The sequence below is a fragment of the Pinus tabuliformis genome, chromosome 3_1, assembly GCF_031772625.1.
Source record: "Pinus tabuliformis cultivar Carrire ecotype Pingquan chromosome 3_1, CPIR1, whole genome shotgun sequence".
Classification (NCBI taxonomy): Eukaryota; Viridiplantae; Streptophyta; class Pinopsida; order Pinales; family Pinaceae; genus Pinus; species Pinus tabuliformis.
In genome coordinates, this window is record NC_142301.1 from 969,540,745 (window position 1) to 969,547,824 (window position 7,080).

The following is a 7,080-nucleotide window of genomic DNA, read 5'->3' on the forward strand; positions in this document are numbered from 1 at the left end:
ATATTCATTGGAGAGTTACTGTGTTTTTCACTTGACAACCTACTCAATGCTAGCCACCTCATATTTTCTTGCCATATAGAATCTATAGTGGAAGTTGACAAACATTCTCATAGCATTTGTCTAGTGATGTGTTGTGGCCCTTGTAGGGAAGGGTATACTTTGATAGAGGATGAACTGTCTACGTTGAGCCCACATTTGTTGCATAAAGAGAATGAACATACATCTTTAGTGATGGTGTAGGTTTTAAAGAGAATGAACCCTGTATTTCCCATAATGGCACATGATCTCATCATCCTACTCAAATCATTTCTTAAACTATCACTTGGATGAGCTAGCTTTGCATTGAAATCTCTTGTTCCCCTTCCTTAACATCATTTCATTATGATAACATGTGCAAGATTTTAAAATTAGCTCCTATATGCATGTCAAGGATTTGACATTCATCAGAATAGCCCTACTTTTACAAGGTATTCCTTCATAGGAGGACTTGTATGAGAATTTAAACAAAATGTTTTTTCTCTTCCAAAATGTTGTTGGGTTTTTAGAAGAAACCTGATCTTCAAATTGTTTCTACAGTTCTTGTACCTTTTCCTTGATTTATTTTCTCTACAAATGCTCTTCAATCTTCAGATTAGCCTTGATATGCTTGAGCTCCTGGATTTTTTGCTGCTTTCTTTTTATAGTTTCTGCTACTTGGACTATTGTGGACAATTGTGGAGTGGATAAAAATGGAAGGATGATCTTAGGTTTGGTTTTGGTCTTGCAGATTCCAAGGATGGATGGGATTGTGATAAAATACCCTACTTTCCCACCATCGATTATCATAGATCCATGAGGTTCTATTGCTACAAGGGATGGCATTCCTTAATGCAGGCCATCAGGATATATGTAAGTAGAAATTTCATATCTAGACAATAGTGATCAAAGCATAGAGTTGCTTTAGGTACCTCATAATCCATTTGCATTAACTTATTCCCTATCCCAATAGAAAAATGATTTGTATGAACCCAGTAAATACTGGGGATGATCTCTTTGTTTACAATGTTCAGGTTAGAGCCTAAATCTATCAAATCTTTCAATTTAAAACTTTGGCCCTTGATCTTTATTTTTTATGAGGATGTGATACTTTTGACGTTGTATGGCAAGTATCCTCATTGCATTAAGTCCTTATATATGTTGAGTATCAAATATATTAATGTTTGGATTTCCATTTTCATCAAAATCTTCTAAAGGAGGCCGCATTTGTCTAAGTTGAATGATTTGTTCTTTTAATTCATTTATCTCTTGTCTGGCCCAGAGATCTGTTTGATTCTTTTGTTCTATCCTGTCGATTTTCGCTCTGAGTACTGTGACTTCTTTCTTTAGAATATTTATTTCTTTGCCTAAATCATTCATTGTAAGGGGTTGTGTTCTCTCATTTCTATTATGTCTTATGAATGATTTGGTATTTCTTTCAAAGCTTGCATCAACAAAATTAGGCTTTCTACCTGTGGGGCCAGGAATTTATGAGAACTTACAAGATTTCGCCATTGTTTTAAGGAAGGAATACAAAAGAGTTGTCTTCATATCTCCTTCAAGCAAAGGTTTTATTTGAGACATCATTTATGCATCTCCATCTCCTCTTCCTTGAGCCATACAAACCTTTAATTTTTTTCCAGCAATATTTGGTTCTTCATCTAAGCTTTCTTCTTCACTGCTGCAATTAATGCTTTCAATATTGCAGTTACAAACATGAAGATATTTACAAGAACAATGATTAGTAATCAACAAGGCTTCTTGTTGAATCATTTAGATATATCTTCAGAATCTATTTCAAAGTTTGAAGTTTATTTACTTGAAGAACAACATCCTTCATCTAGAACATGGACTTCTTCTCTTTTAATATGAAAAGGATGATGTAGACATTGATTTGTATTGTGTCTGTCTGAGCCACACCTATTGCAGTGAGCAAAGAAGATCTGTTGTGAACTTTCTACCTTTTCATTGATCATTTCAAGTCTTTCTTGTGATTCTTTTCCTTTAACTTTGTTGGAGGCTTCTCCTTGTGGGCATCTATTTCTTAGGTGGCCTAATTTCCCACACAACCAACAAGTAAGACTTTGTCTAGAATTACTTTGTAGATTACATTTCATGGAGCAATGAGAAAAAGCCGCGAGGTCCTTGAATTTGTGTTTTTTGGGAACTAAAGTGCAGAAGGTAACATCAAGAGCTTTCATGATGGTTTTCAATCTCCTTGATTCATACATTCCTTGCTAGATATCATATTCGATTGTTGAATAGTAGGCCTGCAAGGCTATGACAAAAGATTGTTCATTATGTAGACTATGACATTCATTAAGGATTCAAATCTCTTCTATTGCCTATACCTAACGCTAAATCCATGCCTAGGTGACTGTTATGAAGTAAAATGGTCTCCTAAGGCTACATTCCTGATTTTTAAAAATTCATCAACGTTTAGTTATACTGTATACATGAGTGAATGACAAATTCATCGACTACTTATTGAGTTGTGTTGAATGACAAGGTCGTTCTCTCAAAGATCAAGTGGGATTACCTTATGATTGATGCACATATCTAATGGAGAATAATAGAGCTTCATCCTATGCTACTCTCTATGGATTAAGTACCAAATAAGTGTTAGATTACTGGAAAGTCGCATAGATTTTACTACCTCTTCCACTTCTTTGATAGATATCTCTCTTCAGAGAGCCTCATTTTTCTCTTAGGTAACCAAAGACAGAATGTGATGGATTATTTTTTGTATAACATTTGAATGACACAGAAGCTAAATATCACACACAGAAGCTAAATTGCATGTTGGGCATGATGAATTTGTTTTCTGTTGACTCAGATGCTATGGTTTTTTTCTGCAATTTCACACACAGATGCTAAATTGCACACACAAATTTTTCATATGGTAAATTAATTGAAGGTTTGGAAGATTAAAAATAACAGAAAAAATAAAGGAAAAAAATGAAATTTATACTGTAAATTAATGGAAGATTTAAAAAAATAGAAAGAAAATACTTGAATTATTCCAACCTAATTACAATCTGTACATTATATGATTGAGTGAATCCAACTGTAGATGAGTAGAATGAAAGGTTATGAAGCAATTGTGAGGTGGTTTTATAGATTTCTGTTGTTGAATTTGATTGGAAAGGAGGATTGACATGGATTGACTTTTTCCAAATTCAAATCTGTGTTGTGGATTGACATGAATTTAAACACATAATACTTGCTGGTATTTAATCGAATTGTACATATCATTCTAAATGTATCATTTACAAAATGCATAGTATGATCATGTGGTTAAAAAAATAGTGCTCCCGGAAAAGCTACGGATGAATTTTTGATAGGATTCACGTAAATCTCACATATTTTAATGGCGTTGTTTAACGGGTGACGTTTTTGTTCGGGTGGTGAATTTTTGGTTGGAATTTGGTAATTTTTTTCAAGAAATTTAATTATAAGAGTATTTGTATCATAAAATTCTGGTGGAAATGGTTTCAACACCATCAAGAACAAGGGGACCTAAAATTCTAAATTTTAACAACTATAACTTGGAATTTTTTTTTATCAAAATCATTCAAAATTTTCCATTATTTTGAGGGCAAAAAAATCTCCTTCTTTGACTTCTCTTATTAGTCCCTGCCCTAAGGCAATAGGGACTAATATGAGTAGATGTAAAAAAAAAACAAATACTTAACCCAAAGTCTTGTTGTATATGATTTAATTCACTTTTGCTTTAGCCTATTGAACACTAAAGGTTTTCTCTTGAATCAAAAGCTAAGAGGTCTTATTTGGTCTCTTTTCGAGGCAAAGAGCAATAAAACTTAGTGTTAAAATGCATATTATTGAGAATTTTTGGCTGAATTGAGTAATGCTAGCATTAATGTAGCATTACCTAGTCAAAATTAAATGTTTTGATTGTGCATGTGGCTACTGGCGCACTTGGCTTTGTGATTACACGTGGTTGTTAATATTAACAGTTGTGCGCACCTGGGTCTGGCTCTGTGATTACACGTGGTTGTTAATATTGATAGTTGTGCTGACTGAATTTTGTTAAGGGGTTTGGGTTGCCTGATTTCGTTGCTGCAGTGATCCACAAGTCGGGTTTGAAACATTGCCTATGATTGTATAGAGGCCTGGATTGATAGGATTTTCGGTATTTCGTGGGGATTTCCTACAGGAAGTTAAGAAATATTTATTCGCCATGCGCCCGATACCCCTGCTTCATGTATGGTATGCATTTCTAGGGTTTGTTTATGCTTTATTCACGTGTTCTGGAATCCTATGATGTCGCCATTTATGAGCGTCTGTGAATTCTTTGTAGAGGTAAAGAAAGAAATATCTTTCTCATCAGTGTTATTCATCCATAAAAGATTGAGATTATAGTAGATGTAAACTTCAATTTAAAAGACCAATCTAGCAAAATCATTTTTTTGCTGTAGAGGTAAAGAAAGAAATATCTTTCTTATCAGTGTTATTCATCCATAAAAGATCGAGATTACAGTAGATGTAAACTTCAATTTTGCAAGATCAATCTTGCAAAATCAATTTTTTGTTTTGAAAATCAATCTTGATTGGAAAACAAGAATTCATCACTCAATTTAGATCATCAAGTCAAAGCATGAGGACCTAGGTAGTTATTTGGATTTAATTCTATTGTATCTTTTTCTTTTTTCTTTTGGTTGCAATGTGTAGTTGATTTGTTTCAGAATCGGGAAAATCTTATTCACATTTTAGGTTCTACTTCCCTTTTTAACTCTGGAAACTCTGGAAATTTTTGGTCTGCATGCACTTGATAAGTGGTTTTTTATTCTTGGAGAGGAATACGGGAACCTATTACGACTCGCTAGGGTTAAAGAGATGGTAGGATATGCATAAGAAACGCTGTCGTTTTGGGATGAAGTGAAAGCCTACCTTATTTAATTTACTCATTTTAATACAATAGCCTATCTTATTTAATTAACTCATTTTAATACAATTAACTATAAACTACATAAATAAACTAACATTAATAACATTAATTTTAAAATAATAATAAGCTATTAATCTTTTATAACTATTTAATTTTTGATATATGTTTTTAAGTTAATCATGGTAGACTATTAATTATGGTAGGCTATTAATTAGGTTCCTCCTCACACTACATTTGTATGGAACATGCAAAATTAATTCACAAAGAAGACCATTATTTAAAAAGAAGAGTAAAAAAAGCAATTGAAATAGAGAAATCATCAAACAACATGAACAGAGATGATGGTCTAAAACTAAGTAATTCTTGGAAACCCTTATTAAAAATAAAATAAAACATAATTAATTTTTAATAAACATTCATACATAAATATTAATATTAATGTTAATCATAACTAATAAAGTACCTTATTTAATTCACTCATTTTAATACAATTACCTAAAAACTACATAAATAAACCAACATTAACTTTAAAATAATAATAAGTTATTAATCTTCATAACTATTAAATTTTTGATATATACTTTTAAATTAATCATTAAACAATAACAAACATTTATATATAATATTATTAATGAACTAGACATTTATATATATCATTATTAATAAACTAGAAATTAAAATCAAAACATCCTTAAATTAATCATTTTTATAATATAACATTATTAATAAACTAGAAATTAAAATCAAAACATCCTTAAATTAATTATTTTTATAATATAACATTATTAATAAACTAGAAATTAAAATCAAAACATCCTTAAATTAATCATTTTTATAACTATTTAATTTTTGATATATGCTTTTAAGTTAATCATTAAACAATAACAAACATTTATATATAATATGATTAATAAACTAGACATTTATATATAACATTATTAATAAACTAGAAATTAAAATCAAAATATCCTTAAATTAATCATTAAAATGATAATCAATTAAGCAGATAAAAAGTCGACAATGAATTTTTCTCATTAAATTATTAACTATTAACTATTAACTATTAATTGCTCCAAGCATTCATGCTTTCTCTTCTCAAAATGCAGATTACAGCCCTTATGATGGACTCACTTAATTAGTCCGAAATGTTGGTTATAAAATGATAACATGTTTTTTCCACAAATATTTTTGAAATTATAAATGGTCTCTGCAAAATCACATCAATGCAAAAACAACATAGCTAAAATTTCCATTGAGTATGACAAAGAGAATCAAGTGTATGTCATTAAATTTCATATTCATGGAAATATCATATAAATTTTGTTATTATTATTATTATTATTGATGATAATACAGGCGTCCAATCTGGACTCCTTTATGGATTTTAAGCATTCTAGGAATCTCAGAGTCTATCTTTACTGTAGCATTGAGTACTTGAAATTTACTGTAACATTGAGTACATTTTTTCATGGAATTAAATATGCTAGTGGATTTTTTTGGGATTCGCTTCTGATGGTATCTATATACTCCTATTACAGTTAACAAACAATAGATGAATTAGAATCTAAGTGAGAAAACCTTCACAGTGAGAAAAGGCCAATGATTATATGTTGAAATATTCTTTTGCAACCCGTTAGATGTATGTATATAGTGATTAACTCTTTTTGGCATATCAAATTTTATTATTTCGTAAATGCACTTGCATTTTATAAATGTCTTACAAACTAGCTAAATTTTATTATCTATTGTAAGTGTATTCAATGCCCATATGTCAACCACATTGGACACCCATGTTTTCAAATAACAGAAACCTCAAAGAGTCCAATGCTAAATTGTCTCTCCCTTCAGTTTAGCATGCTTCTTGTAGTAAAATACATGCAGTGAACTCCCTCTTAACATGGGAACATTACTGAACTCCATATGGCAATTTTCAAAAGCCAATCAACAGTCAAAAGTCCACTGGTTCCAAAGGTTACAACTGCGAAACCAACAATATCAAAAAATTCATCCCTGATAGGGGGTATGATTAATACATAAGAGATTGGCCCAGATTTTCAAGTCACTGCCAACCCCAGTTGACATTGTAGTCACAGCTGCAGAACCTATGAAACGGTAAAATATTAATCCATGTTTCCTCAAGCTGATATGTATACAGT